Source organism: Heteronotia binoei, chromosome 9 (assembly GCF_032191835.1).
Source record: "Heteronotia binoei isolate CCM8104 ecotype False Entrance Well chromosome 9, APGP_CSIRO_Hbin_v1, whole genome shotgun sequence".
Taxonomy (NCBI): domain Eukaryota; kingdom Metazoa; phylum Chordata; class Lepidosauria; order Squamata; family Gekkonidae; genus Heteronotia; species Heteronotia binoei.
Genome location: NC_083231.1, coordinates 50797840 through 50813249, shown reverse-complemented (window position 1 = coordinate 50813249; position 15410 = coordinate 50797840). Strand labels below are relative to the sequence as shown.

Sequence of the window (15410 nt, the reverse complement as noted above, 5' to 3'; positions counted from 1 at the left end):
GGATATCATTCCTCAGGTAGAGGCAGGGGATCCCTTGCTTTTGCAGGCTCCTGCCCACTGCTGGATAGATGGTCAGTGGAAGGAAATCGCTCCCCCAACATCACTGTGTCAGTGACATTGGAGGAGGGGATGCTCTGATTTTGGGGCAAACTTCTATTGTTTTTGGCCAATTGTACCATAGAGGTTTGCTGAAAAAGCAGAGTGTTGCCCCAACATCACTGATGTACTGATGTAACTATTGGGTGTTGTCAGCACATTGCATGACATCTTTGCCCAATTCTGGAATGCCCCCCAAATCCCTCCGCCAGTGTGATGAAGGGACCTGGCAACCTAAAGTAGATGCCTCCTGGCACAGACTCATTTCTCTCCACTGATTCCTAAAATGCTAGCTAAACAGCAGCTGAGCAGGAGAGCTCTAGCTAGCCAAGGCATCAAAACAAACAACCATAAAAAGGTAAAGGTATTCCCCTGTGCAAGCACCAGTCATTTCCAACTCTGGGATGACGTTGCTTTCATACAAGGAAACAAAATTACTGTCTGCATTTCCCTGCTCTTACAAAGTGGCTGACAACAACAGTTTCTTACTTCTCCACTTGAAAACTCTGCATTTGCAATCAATCCTGGTTCTGACCTGTTTGTCTCCTTTCACAAAGCAAAAGTGGCTTCCTCTGCAAACTCTCCTCTGCATTCTTTTCAAAAGGTCTGCCATTATGGGGACATATTAACACAAATGGCAGAAATGCCTATTGAGAACAATGGGAGAGTCCGGAAGGCCCATTAAATATAATGGGAGATAGGAATGCTGACTGACTTGCATTGGCTGTATTAGAATGTTATAGCATATTAAAAGTTGTAATGTATATATGGAATAGATTACATGAAACCTGTCCTGGGATTGAAATGACAGCCTCCAGAGTGGAATGACAACCCCTGGGAGTAGAAGAATGATGGTCCCTAGGACCAGATAAAATTATCTGTCCAGAATGACAGCCCCCAGGGTGGAATTATAGTCCCTGGGACTGGAATCAGCACACTTAGGAGTGAGTGTCATTACTGATTCCAGTCCCAGGGTCCATAATTCCACTCTGAGGATGATATTCCAGTCCCATACTAGTCTATCCAGGCCCAGAGACCATCATTCCACTTTGGGGTCTGTTATTCCAGGCTCAGGGCAGGCTGCTCTAAACCCATTCTGCATTTTTGATGCAACTTTTGTGTGCTGTAATATATTTCAATGGAGCCCATTAAAGTCAATTGGCATTCCTGGCTCCCGTTACATCCAATGATCCTTCAGCCATGTCCCATTACTCCCAGTGGACATTCCTGTCATTCACTTTAATATTATCCTCATAATGGCAGACCTGTGGAAAGGAATAGGGGTCTGCATTTGCAAAGGGATTAGGATTGCCAGCCCCTAGGTTCCAGTGAGGAACCTGCTTTGTGGGGCTTCGGCCCATCACCTGCCAGCTAACTGGTGCTCCCTCCCATAGTGATGTTTTTGTGCAACGTTCCCGACACAATGACATCACTTCTGGTTGATGTCATTGCACACAGGCTGCTCTGCTTTTGGCAAATTCTATGGTTTTAAGCCAAAAAATCCATAGAGTTTTGCCCAAAAAACAGTGTTTCACCTCTGGCATTGCCAATGTGTTGTGAACGTCACATATGAAATCTCACCTACACCCAGAATGCCCCCCCCCCCACTGTGATGAAGAGGAAACCTGGCAACCTTAATGGAATTTCCTTTTCCTTTTATCTTCATCTCAGATATTTGGTTATACACAAGACATGAACTGGTTTGTGTTTCCAAGAAAATGGCACATATTATTTTATCAAAAGCTGCAGAATTCACAGCCCATATCATTATAACTTTTCAGCCTTTTGCCATATGACGGATCCATGTCAAATATCCTAAAACAGGGGTGTTGAACTCATTTGTTACTAGGGCTGGATCTGACATAAATGAGACCTTGTTGGGCCAGGCCATGTATGTAATAACATGTAATGCCAGGTAGCGGAGATGTAAACTTTATATAGGACACAGACAAACACAAATATTTTTAAAATACTTAAAACATGCTTAAAAGATTAGCACCCTCGCAATATTTTGTTTATTTAGCAGTTTCTGATAACTGACACCTCTTGCTCTGAATTATTGCATCAAAACCTAGAGATAATGTCTCTGCTGTAGCAATCTTATGCTGTTCAGGTGTTGTTCAGGTGTATGTAAGTTGCAAACCTACTTTTGATTTATTGACATTTATTACAGAAATCTCATGATCAATGCTTTGAGCCTAAGACCCAAAAGAAAACATGCATTTTGTTCATAAGTTGCTTCATGTGCTGGTCATCCAATGAAGAAAATGGAGCTTTGCTCTGTAGGTCCTGTGCAATTGAGCAAGCCTGGCCAAGCTGTGATGCAGAACGATCCAAGAGAGAGAGAAGGAAACAGATGACAGTGACTGATTCCCCACTAGCCTTACCCCGCTCTCACTCTCCTCTTCTCTACGGGGCTTCACTCAGATTTTGTACAAGCTGCCCCGAGGCTGCAACTCGCTCCACCTTTTTCGTGCAGCAAGCAAGATACTCTAAATAGGCAAAGCGAGTTGCAGCTTCTTGGCAGCTTGTGTGAAAACCAATGGAAGCCCCAGGAAGAAGAAGAGAGTGGGAGCAGGGTAAAGCTAGTGGGGAATCAGTCAGTGAGTTGCTCACAGACCTGATAGGAACACTCCAGGGGCCTGATCTGGCCCTCAGGCCACATGTTTGACATCCCTGCCCTAAAGGGTCTTCTTTTCCACATTTCTATACCACTTACTAAAACCTCATCAGCAATAAATGTAAAATTCTAAGGATTCAATAATCCAAATATTTTATGGATTTCAAATAATAAGTTTTGAAATGATCAGAGAATGGTATGACTATGAAAAAAATGGCACTTTTTTAAAAAAAACCCTTCATTTTTAGCAGCATTACTATATCAAAACGCTTTTATTTTTGTGAATGTCGTCTTCAATTTCTGTGCTAGAAAGCACAGAACTTGTTATTACAGATATTTAACAGGATACATGTCTGAATCATTGAAACCCAAGCAATACAAAATTAAGGCACAGATTTAGCCCAATCTTTTACTCTCAAGGCAACAGTCAGACATTTAATTTTTTTATTCCAGAATCCAGATGCCACTTACTAACCTCCAGTTTCAATTACATCTAACTCTAATTATACTCCTTTCATCAACACTTTCTGACAGGTCATATAACTCATTATAGCAACAAGACCTTTAGTAAAGTAAAATCATGCAGTTAGAAAATTGGTTTCAAGAGCCTAATCTCACAAAATTTTAAAACATTGATGCTTAAATGCTAACCACATTGGATTTCTGCCCCTACAGACCAGTGAATGTGAAGCCTTGAGGAACATGTAAATTGCTTTTGGACAAGAATCTGAAAGTTGAACCAGTTATGCGAAAAGTACACACAAGGCAATGGAAGGGTGAAAGAAGTCAGGGGGCATGGTAGTGTGGGACACAGCTTTAGTTGGAAAGGCACCAAGCATGCTTAAGTAACATCCTTAAGGGTTAACACACAGCTAGGCCTGACTGAGAATAAAAGACAGAAGAGTTACCAACATTCCAATCTTATCTATAACCTTGTCCTACGCCTTACTTCATTTATAATGTGTTCCTAGACAACAATAGGGGGCTTTTACAGCTCCAAACTGGATTTATTTGGTTAAGGCACATGCAAAGTAGAATTTCTTTCTGCAACACAGGTCCTGTCCAATGAGCTTATGTCACCGTGGCAGAATGAATTAGTAGTGTGTGGCTGGCTCCCACAATGAAATCATGTGCTCAGTACTGGGTCCGATGCTTTTTAACTTGTTCATTAATGATTTGGAGTTGGGAGTAAGCAGTGAAGTGGCTGTGTTTGCGGATGACACTAAATTGTTCAGCGTGGTGAGAACCAGAGAGGATTGTGAGGCACTCCAAAGGGATCTGTCAAGGTTGGGCATCAACATGGCAAATGAGATTCAGCGTGGCTAAGTGCAAAGTAATGCACATTGGGGCCAAAAATCCAAACTATAAATACAAGTTGATAGGGTGTGAACTGGTGGAGACTGACCAAGAGAGAGATCATGGTAGATAACTCACTGAAAATGTCAAGACAGTGTGCGACTGCAATAAAAAGGCCGATGCCATGTTGGGAATTATTAGGAAGGAAATTGAAAACAAATCAGCCAGTAATAATGCCCCTGTATAAATCGATGTTGTGGCCTCATTTGGAATACTGTGTACACTTCTGGTCACTGCACTTCAAAAAAGATATAATAGCATTGGAAAAAGTGCAGAAAAGGGCAACCAGAATGGTTGGAACACTTTCCCTATGAAGAAAGGTTAAACAGTTTGGGTCTCTTTAGCTTGGAGAAATGTCAACTGTGGGATGACATGATAGAGGTTTACAAGATTATACATAGAATAGAGAATGTAGAGAAAGAAGTACTTTTCTCCCTTTCTCACAATACAAGAACTCGTGGACATTCAATGAAATTGCTGAGCAGTCAGGTTAGAACTGATAAAAGGAAGTACTTCTTCACCCAAAGGGTGATTAACACATGGAATTCACTGCCACAGGAGGTGGTGGCAGCTACAAGCATAGACAGCTTCAAGAGGGGAGGATTGGATAAGCATATGGAGCAGAGATCCATCAGTGGCTAATAGCCACAGCTTATTGTTGGAATTCTCTGTCAGCTTATTGTTGGAATTCTCTGTCTGGGGCAGTGATGCTCTATATTCTTGGTGCTTGGGGGGCACAGTGGGAAGACTTCTAACCCCACTGGTGGACCTCCTGATGGCATTTTTTTTTTTTTGGCACAGAGTGTTGGACTGGATGGGCCATTGGCCTGATTCAACATGGCTTCCCTTATGTTCTTATATTCATGCTGGATGTTGCAACCAATTATTTTGTGTATATGATACCATGCACCAACATGTCATCAAGGGCACATAAGATTGTAACCATTTTGAAAGAGTTTATAGCAACGTGGTATGCAAGCTTTGGCTTGGCTCTGCTCTCTGGTTATTGTAATAAATGTCTTTTTCCTTCCTTCTCATCTGGACTTCAGCTGTATGTCCTTGTTCTGGCCAAGGACATTCAGATGTGCAGATCTGTACACAAGTAGGTAGGGTTAAAACAGAAGACAGAAGGTTCAAAGAGCATGCAAAAAATGGCCAAATGGTATGTAAAATCTGGTAGGAATAAGCTGATGGTTAACAAAAGAGAGCTATGAAGAATTATAGGAATTGACTATTCAACATACTTGATCAGAGAAACAAAAAAAAATAAACATTCAACATGTTTCTAGTACTACTCCAGAGGCATACAGCATAGGCAGACACAGGGGGACATGATGTTAGGAAGAAGTACAGGCTGCAGTGTAATGCTGTATCTTTTCTGAGCCAGGAAAACTACAAGGATTTTCAAGCAAACTCATTACAGACATGTAGGAAGAGATATGATGGAACATCCAACACTAAAGAACATGCATTATTAACAAGGCCGTAGAGTCATAAGGATAAATAAGCAGCAGGGTAACACTGCCCATGGGCAGCCCAAAGGCAAGAGCATGAGAATGAGAAACAGCACAAGAAATCCTACCTGGCCTTCCAAATGACTCAAGACAAAAATAAAAGTGATAGATCTAGGCAATTTTAAGATGCATCAAATGCATATGGAATGTGGGATTAAGCTCCAGAATGAAAAGCAAAGGAGATACATTAATGTTTGAGATTTTCTTATGTTACATAAAACCCATGAACCTTTTGGAATAAGGCTTTTGATGAAGTACTTCTGTGCTGAAACAGCAACTGAAAAGCCTCACTACACAGAGAAATGGTTTTCCAAATTCTTCCTTTTAATATGCAATTAAAACATTTATGAAAAATACCTTTTATCTCTCAGCAGTAACCTATTTAATTCAAAAAGGATATCCGATTTCTTGCATTTTCATGGCAGCTTTCCCCAACACAGGTGCTACCTGATACAGATGAAATCACTATGCTGCATTGGCACCCTTCCTGATGGAGTTTCCCATCTGTTACTAGGCATGGCTTAGATCATCCTAAAATGGTAAATTCTTTAGGGCAAGGGCTTAGATTTTTTGCTTATGCATCTCTGAAAAGTTTCATGTGTATTGATTTTACAGTGTAAATAATAAAAAGAGCACTGAATGAGACAGTTGCAATTGTAAGAATAAAAAGCAAAGGTTCCTGATTTGCAAGTGTATGTGAATTTAAAAACCAAAACTCAACTACTACAGTTTTATAAGCCTCTCTGGTCATTCATTCAGGCTTTTCCTAATCACTGCAAACACCCACAAGCACTCTCATCTTAATGAGATTCTTCCTCAGGCATAAAGATTTTCAGGTTTGTATCACTAGTCAACTACTTGATTCTAAAGAATATCCTTTGCAATGCCAACATAAGGCAGAAAAACAATCAAGACTTAATGTTAGCATGCTGTCAGCACTGAATTTTTATTCAGTAACATGATGAGAAGTTTATGAGTAACATGACGAGACGTTTAACTCGGGAAGACTTGCCTGACTTATGAGTCAGATGTGATTTTAACAAAAAATCTTGACAGACCAATGTTGAAACTGCAATTAGACTTGAATATAAAGTGAGGATGTGCATTCGTGTACTAATTTTGAAATTCCAAACCTGAGTTTCTCCGTTACAAAAAAAGAGAATCAAATTAGAGGTGCTGCCAAAACACACTAAACCTGTCATCTGGCCACAGCCTATTTGTAGAAGGATCACTGATAACCAATATAATGTTGATGCAGAACCGATAAAAGGGTATGTATCATAAGAACATAAGAGAAGCCATGTTGGATCAGGCCAATGGCCCATCCAGTCCAACACTCTGTGTCACACAGAGGCCAAATCCCCCCCCCCAAGTGCCATCAGAAGGTTCACAAGTGGGTCTAGAAGCCCTTGCCCTCCCGCAAACACCAAGAATACAGAGTATCACTGCCCCAGACAGTTCCAATAATATACTGTGGCTAATAGCCATTGATGGACTTCTGCTCCATATTTTTATCCAGTCCACTCTTGAAGCTGTCTATGTTTGTAGCCGCCACCACCTCCTTGTGGCAGTGAATTCCACATGTTAATCACCCTTTGGGTGAAGAAGTACTTCCTTTTATCGGTTCTAACTTGACTGCTCAGCAATTTCATTGAATGTCCACGAGTTCTTGTATTGCGAGAAAAAGAGAAAAGTACTTCTTTCTCTACTTTCTCCATCCCATACATAATCTTGTAAATTTCTGTCATGTCACCCCACAGTTGACGTTTCTCCAAGCTAAAGATCCCCAAGCATTTTAACCTTTCATCATAGGGAAAGTGTTCAAAACCTTTAATCATTCTAGTTGCCCTTTTCTAGACTTTTTCCAGTGCTATAATATCCTTTTTGAGGTGCAGTGACCAAAATTGTACACAGTACTCCAAATGAGACCACACCATCGATTTATACCGGGGCATTATGATACTGGATGATTTGTTTTCAATTCCCTTCCTAATAATTCCCAGCATGGCGTTGGCCTTTTTTATTGCAACCTCACACTGTCTTGACATTTTCAGTGAGTTATCTACCATGACCCCAAGATCTCCCTTTTGGTCAGTCTCTGCCAGTTCACACCCCATCAGCTTGTATTTGTAGCTGGGATTTTTGGCCCCAATGTGCATTACTTTGCACTTGACCACATTGTACCTCATCTGCCATGTTGACGCCCACTCACCCAGCCTCAACAGATCCCTTTGGAGTGCCTCACAATCCTCTCTGGTTCTCACCACCCTGAACAATTTAGTGTCATCTGCAAACCTGGCCACTTCACTGCTTACTCCCAACTCCGAATCATTAATGAACAAGTTAAAGAGCATGGGACCCAGTACTGAGCCCTGTGGCACCCCACTGCTTACCGTCCTCCACTGTGAAGACTGCCCATTTATACTCACTCTCTGCTTCCTATTAATTAGCCAGTTTATTATCCTGATAAGGTGTGCCTGCACTTTGAGATTTCATACCTTGAATAAACTTTTGATCGCCTTAAAGTTGCCATTGGACTCAATTTCCACCCCCTACATTTTCAGACCAACATGGCTGCCCACCTGGGTAAATAAAAGTTTTCCCTCTAACACAGGAAGCCAAATTCAGTCATGCTTAGCTATGACCAATTGTTTACTGCCAGCTACCTGATGAATCTTGTAGAGAATATAAGAAGAGGTCAGGACAGTTTAGCAGTGTATGTAACAGCTTCATCCTTAGATACACTGCTTCACAGCTTTATGGGAAGGGTACAGTTGACATATACTTGGCTCCAGTGCTCTCTCTAAACTGAGTTAGTGCGAGCTAACTCACAATTCCTTAGCCTTTGGCTCAGACATTTTTTGTCTTAGCTCAGGAAGGATGGTCCCAGAACAAACTAATTTAGGCAGTAGCCAAATCACTTGCTCACAACTTTAATACCAGTAGCTCACAAAGTACAATTTTTGCTCACAAGACTCCACAGCTTACAGGGAGCATTGCTTGGCTCATATGTGGTCATAGTCACATGGGGGAAAGTTAATATGAACTGACATAACCACACTAACAGATACTATTTCATTGTGATGATTCATGTAAGAGGAGTCACTGCCCTTTGGAAAGTGGAATCCGTCAGAGTAATTGCACTTACACAGCCATGTTGGAGGTCTTTTGACTCTTCTATCCATTTTTCACATCATAAAGTGGTTTTATGAAAGTGTGCTGAGTGATATGAAGAAACCATGACCTAGGATCTCTTTGCATCACTAGCAAAAGCGTTTTTTGGGAGCTCATCACTCAGCCATTGACAGTTAATAAAAATAGTGCAATAACAATCTCTACTTCCAAGGGAGGGGCTGTGGCTTAGTGGTAGAACATCTGACTAGTATGAAGAAGATCCCAGGTTCAATCCCTGGCAACTTCAGTTAAAAACAAAAGTTAGTAATTGATATGAAGGACCACTACCTGAAACCCTGGGGAGCTGCTGCTTGACTGAGTAGACAATACTGACCTTTATGGACTGACAATCTGATTCAGTATAAGGCAGCTTCATGTGTTCATGGGCTGGTGTCTCAGGTTATGATTGTAACATCATAACATAGTGTTACAATCATAAGGGCTGCCACAGAAAATCCTCACTGATAGTGTATCTGTGTAGGGAGGGTTGTTTGTATAAAACATTATAGAAAAAATATGGGGTAAAGCGCCCAACTTCTACTCCTTGTTACTAATGGACAAAAGTAGTGTTTTAACTACACTCTGGCACAGACTAGTGTAGTATTTTAACAAGTATAGTGTTTTAGGACAAATGTAGTGTTTTAACCACACCCTGGCACAGAATATTAATAAATATATGGATATTTATCCCAATGACTGGGGTAAGAATTTACCACAGTCATTATTTACTTAAAAAGAGGTTCCAAAAGCCAGTCTAGTTTTATTTTGTTTTGCTTTTTGTGTTTTCCCTTGATGTTGACATGTCTAGATTTGATCCACGAACACGGGAAAACAAAGCCAAAAGAAGACGCTACTTCCATATAAACACTTTGCAGGACTTTCTCAGGGAAGTGTTAGCCTTGATGGGGGGGGGGTTTAGCTCCTCCCATTACTGCATTCAGTTCAGTTACCTTTATTGGCATTAAAGGTGAGCTAAAAGAGAGGGGGGGAAACTAGATGTACACACATATGCATACGAATAGAAAAAACATGCCAACATGAGTCAAGACCAGGGGTGGCCAAACTGTGGCTCGGGAGCCACATGTGGATCTTTCACACATATTGTGTGGCTCTTGAAGCCCCCACCACTCCATCAGCTGGCTTGGAAAAGGCATTTCTGTCTTTAAATAACTTCTCCAAGCTGAGCCAGCCGGCAGCTTGGAAAATGCATTTAAAGTTAAAATTGCTTTCTTTCCACCTCTCCCTCCTTCCTCCCTATCCATTTCCTTTTTTCCTTCCTTCCTTGATGTTCATGTCTTGTGGCTCTCAAACATCTTAAGTGTATTCTATGTGGCTCTTACATTAAGCAAGTTTGTCAGCCCCTGGTCAGGACAAAAGAGCATTCTAAAAGGGTCTAAAATCTGTACAAAAATAATTCAAAAGTCAATCTGTCTAAAACAGGTTTAAATTACAGTACGTTACTGTGTATAAAAAGACCAGCCTGCAAAAACTTTGCCACAGTGTCAGTTGTGTTCCCATCTTTGTTGTTTAATAGATACAGCAGTTTATATGAATCCGGAAGTTCTAAGATACTATCAAAGATTAACGATAAAATGCTGTGCCAAATATTAACATAATAACAGCACTATAATAACACATGAGACAAAGTTTCAATTGACCCACTTGCACAAGGGCATAGTCTGTTAGCAAAAGGTGTACTGTTAAATCTCCCAGTTAAAATCGCTGAAGGGAGGGCATTGAACCTAGAGAGAGAAAAGATTCTGTGTAATGCTGGAGTCTGAAGTTGGTAAAAGTGGCTAGCAGGAAGGCCCACAGTGGGCAAGATCCCATGTTTCATTAGCTGCATTGTACAGTTCAGATAGCTCTACCTCAAATAATCTGTCCCTTATTGTCTGCATTGCCTCTAATTCTGAAAGGAAGAGAAGAGATTCAAAGAAAATATTCAGTGTTCTTAGTTTGTTTTCAATATTGACCAGTCATGGGGGAATATTAGATTCTGTCAAGAATTGGGCACAGTAGCTAGAGGGCTCAGATCTATGCAATTGAAACCAAAATTTAAAGGTCATAGACCACACCCTTGTGGTCATAAAATTTTGGCCACATTCCAGGCATAAGACCACATAGGGTACACAAGATGAAACATCCAAAATCTTCCGTAGAAAGCCTGAGTGTACTTGTTTGACTGCATTGCTGCATTTGAAAGCTAGGAAAACTCTGCAGGGAATAGAGCAGGGATTCCCAGTATGGTGGCACCATGGCTTCCACTGTCACATTTCCTAGTGATCTCCAAGAGTTTTTAGAAAGTGGGTGGAGCCAGCTGTGGCTTTTGCACAGCAAGACTTCTGATTGGCCACTGGAAAGTCAATTGGCTGTGCACATTTTTTTTAAAAAATATTTCTTTGGCAGCAGCTGCCACCAGCAACACAAGGATCTTCACTGTGTGACTGAAGCAGCCATTGTGTGGCTGGCTCTACTATAGTAGCTGTGCCCAGTATGTTGTGTCAGAGATCCAAAAGTTACTGCAGGCTCAAAGACATTGGAGACTCCTGGAATATAGGGTCTCTGGCCTTTCTGGGATTTCTTTTCTCATCCTTTGTTCTTTACTTTCCATACCCAGGATGACTGAACCTCCTCTTTTGAATCTTCCAAAGCAGAACAGCGCACAGCTCCATCTATACCCACTTACTAATGGCTAAAACAGACTCCTTCTCACTCTCAGCACCAAGAAAAGGGTGAGGTGGAACTCCAAGCTCTGTAGTGTTTGTAGAGGGCTTGGGTCTGAATGATAACTCCCACTAAGAAAACACATGCCCCAAGTAATTCTCCATTGGTGATGTACAAATCTATTTCCAAAACGTCTTTCTTCCCTTTCTAGACAATGTGGATTATAGCCTTAACAGCCTAGTATATGGCTGTATCAAACAAGGAGGAGGAACCTCAGCCAATAGAAGGAAAAGAGGCTTGGCTCAGTAGCTCTGCTGTGCGATTGAGAGAGCCTGGTAAAGCAAGCTCTTGTGATGCAAAAGATTTAAATGTACAGATTTGTATGCAGTCTTAATTCCTAGACAGTATCTGTATCATGTATTATGTGGGAATATTACACAACAAGCATCATTGGACTCTGAACTATTGTTTGGAGAGTAAAAGCGGTTCAGAGAATACAGAAATTAGCCATTCTAGTTATAAAGTCACCCTTGTCATGGCGAGAGGGCTTGCACAGTTCAATGAGGCTGTGGGCTATTCCATGCAGGGCCACCCAAGATGGATAGGCCGCAGCTGAGAACCCAGACTAAATGTGATCCATTGGAGAAGGAAATGGCAAATCACTCCAGTATCCTTGCCAAGAAAACCCCATGAACAGAAACAAAAGGCTAAAAATATGGAGTTGGAAGATGAGCCCCTCAGGTCAGAAAGTGCCCAATATGCTACTGGGGAAGAGGGTTCAAGTAACCACATAAAGAGTGAAGCAGCTGGGCCAAAGCCAAAAGGACGCTCAGCTGTGGATGTGTCTGATGGTGAAAGAACAGTCCGATGCTGTAAAGAACAATACTGCATCGGAATGTGGAATGTAAGATCTATGAATCAAGGTAAACTAGATGTGGTCAAACAAGAGATGACAAGACTGAACATCGACATCTTGGGAATCAGTGAACTAAAATGGACGGGAGTGGATGAATTTAACTCAAAGGATCACTACATCTATTTTTGTGGGCAAGAGTCCCGTAGAAGAAATGGTGTGGCCTTTATAAACAAGAGAGTGAGGAAGGCAGTAATGGGATACAGTCTCAAAAATGACAGAACTATCTTGGTCCGTATCCAAGGCAAAACATTCAATATCACAGTAATACAAGTCTATGCCCCAACCACTGATGCAGAAGAGGCTGAAGTGGACCAGTTCTATGAAGATCTACAACACTTTCTAGAATTAACACCAAAAAAAATGTCTTCCTCATCATAGGGACTGGAATGCCAAAGTAGGAAGTCAAAAGGTGACCGGAACAACTGACAAGTTTGGCCTTGGAGAACAAAATGAAGCCGGGCAAAGGCTAATAGAGTTTTGTCAAGAGAACAAGCTGGTCATAGTGAACACCCTCTTCCAACAACCTAAAAGGCGACTCTACATGTGGACATCACCTGATGGGCAACACAGAAATAAGCTTTGCAGTCAAAGCTGCAAAGAAATAATACTTTGCAGTCAAAGATGGAGAAGCTCCTTACAGTCAGCAAAAACAAGACCTGGAGCTGACTGCGGCTCAGATCATGAGTTAGTCATTGCAAAATTCAGGCTTAAACTGAAGAAAACTGGGGAAGTCAATAGGCCATTCAGGTTTGACCTTGATCACATCCCTTATGAATATACAGTGGAGGTGAAGAATAGGTTTAAGGAACTAGAGTTGATAGAGTGCCTGAAGAACTATGGATGGAGGTTCATGACACTGTACAGAAGGCAGCAATCAGCCCCATTCCAAAGCAAAAGAAATGCAAGAAAGCAAAGTGGCTGTCTGATGAGGCTTTACAAATAGCTGAGGAAAGAAGGAAAGCGAAAGGCAAAGGTGAAAAGGAAAGATTCACCCAACTGAATGCAGATTTCCAGAGAACAGCAAGAGAGATAAGGAGGTCTTCCTGAAGGAACAATGCAAAGCGATAGAGAAAAATAATAGAATGAGAAAGACAAGAGATCTCTTCAAGAAAATTGGAGAAATCAAGGGAAAGTTTTGTGCAAAGATGGCCATGATAAAGGACAAAAACGGTAGGGACCTAACAGAAGCAGAAGAAATCAGGAAGAGGTGGCAAGAATACACAGAAGAATTATACAAGAAGAATCTCAATGTCCTAGACAACCATGACAGTGAAATCGCTGACCTTGAGCCAGGCATCCTGGAGAGTGAAGTCAAATGGGCTTTAGAAATTATTACCAACAACAAAGCGAGCGGAGATGATGGTATCCCAGTTGAGCTATTCAGAGTCCTAAAAGATGATGCTGTTAACGTAATGCACACATTATGTCAACAAATTTGGAAAACATGTGGCCACAGGATTCGAAAAGATCAGTTTATATTCCAGTCCCAAAGAAGGGTAATGCCAAGGGATGTTCAAACTATCACACCATTACGCTCATTTCACATACCAGTAAGGTCATGTTGAAGATCCTACAAGCTAGGCTTTAGCAGCATGTAGACTGGGAACTACCAGAAGTTCAAGCTGGGTTTCGGAGAGATAGAGGAACTAGAGATCAAATTGCCAATATTTGATGGATTATGAAGAAAGCAAGGGAGTATCAGAAAAACGTCTATTTCTGCTTCATTGACTATGCTAAAGCCTTCGATTGTGTGGATCACAACAAACTGTGACAAGTCCTTAAAGAGATGGGAGTACCAGAACACCTCACATGTCTCCTGAGAAACCTGTATAAGGGTCAAGAAGCAACTGTCAGAATGGGAGATGGAACAACTGATTGGTTTAGAATAGGAAAAGGAGTTCGACAAGGATGTATATTGTCACCCTACTTATTTAATTTATATGCAGAGTACATCATGCGAAATGCTGGCCTGGATGAAGCAGAAGCTGGAATTAAGATTGCTGGGAAAAACATCAACAACCTCAGATATGCAGATGTCACTACTCTAATGGCAGAAAGTGAGGAGGACCTAAATAACCTCTTGTTGAGGGTGAAAGAGAAGAGCACAAAAGTAGGCTTGAAACTCAACATCAAAAAAACTAAGATCATGGCATCTGGCCCAATCACACCTTGGCAAATAGAAGGGGAAGACATGGAAGTAGCGACAGACTTCACATTTCTAGGATCCAACACTGCAGATGGTGACTATAGCAATGAAATTAAAATATGTTTGCTCCTTGGGAGGACAGCTATGGTGAACCTTGGCATTATAATAAAAAGCAGAGACATCACCCTGCCAACAAAAGTCTGTAAAGTCAAAGTGATGGTATCCCCAGTAGTAATGTATGGCTGTGAGAGCTGGACCATAACGAAGGCCAAGTGCAGAGGAATAGATGCTTTTGAGATGTGGTGCTGGAGAAGACTCTTGAGAGTCCCTTGAACTGCAAGAAGATCAAATCAGTCAGTCCTAAGGGAAATCAACCCAAACTGTTCACTGGAACGTCAGATGCTGAAGCAGAAGCTCAAATACTTTGGCCACCAAATGAGAAGGGAGCACTCCCTGGAGAAGATCCTAATGCTAGGTAGGACGGAAGGCAAAAGAAGAAGGGGATGGCAAATGATGAGATGTCTAGACAGTGTTACTGATGTAACCAACAAGAATTTGAGCAGACTTCGAAGGATGGTGGAAGACAGGAGGGCCTGGCGTGACTTTGTCCATGGGGTCACAAAGAGTCAGACTTGGCTGTGCGACTGAACAACAACAAAGTTATAAAGTCATGTTGTATTTCAATTCTTATTTCTTGATTTTTGTTGTTGTTGCATGAGGTCATTTGTGATGTAATAACAAAGTGGCAGGGGGTTACAAGCTCATTTTCCTATGGCAAACAAGTAACATATGTAAACAAATTAAAATTGCATTTCAAATATTTAAAAGTCATATGGAAAAATCAGAAAGTTAAACATTTACAATAAACATGGGCTACCTTTTCCTCATAGATTACAATACATTGCAAGAGAGCAATAAAGTACG

The 15410-nt window shown here is 41.3% G+C and overlaps 1 protein-coding gene across 1 annotated transcript in view; it reads right to left on the bottom strand.

Moving 5' to 3' along the window:
* The window catches only part of FSTL5 (follistatin like 5), a 608027-nt gene that overhangs the window by 150510 nt on the left and 442107 nt on the right, over nt 1-15410 (bottom strand). The window lies entirely within an intron of this gene.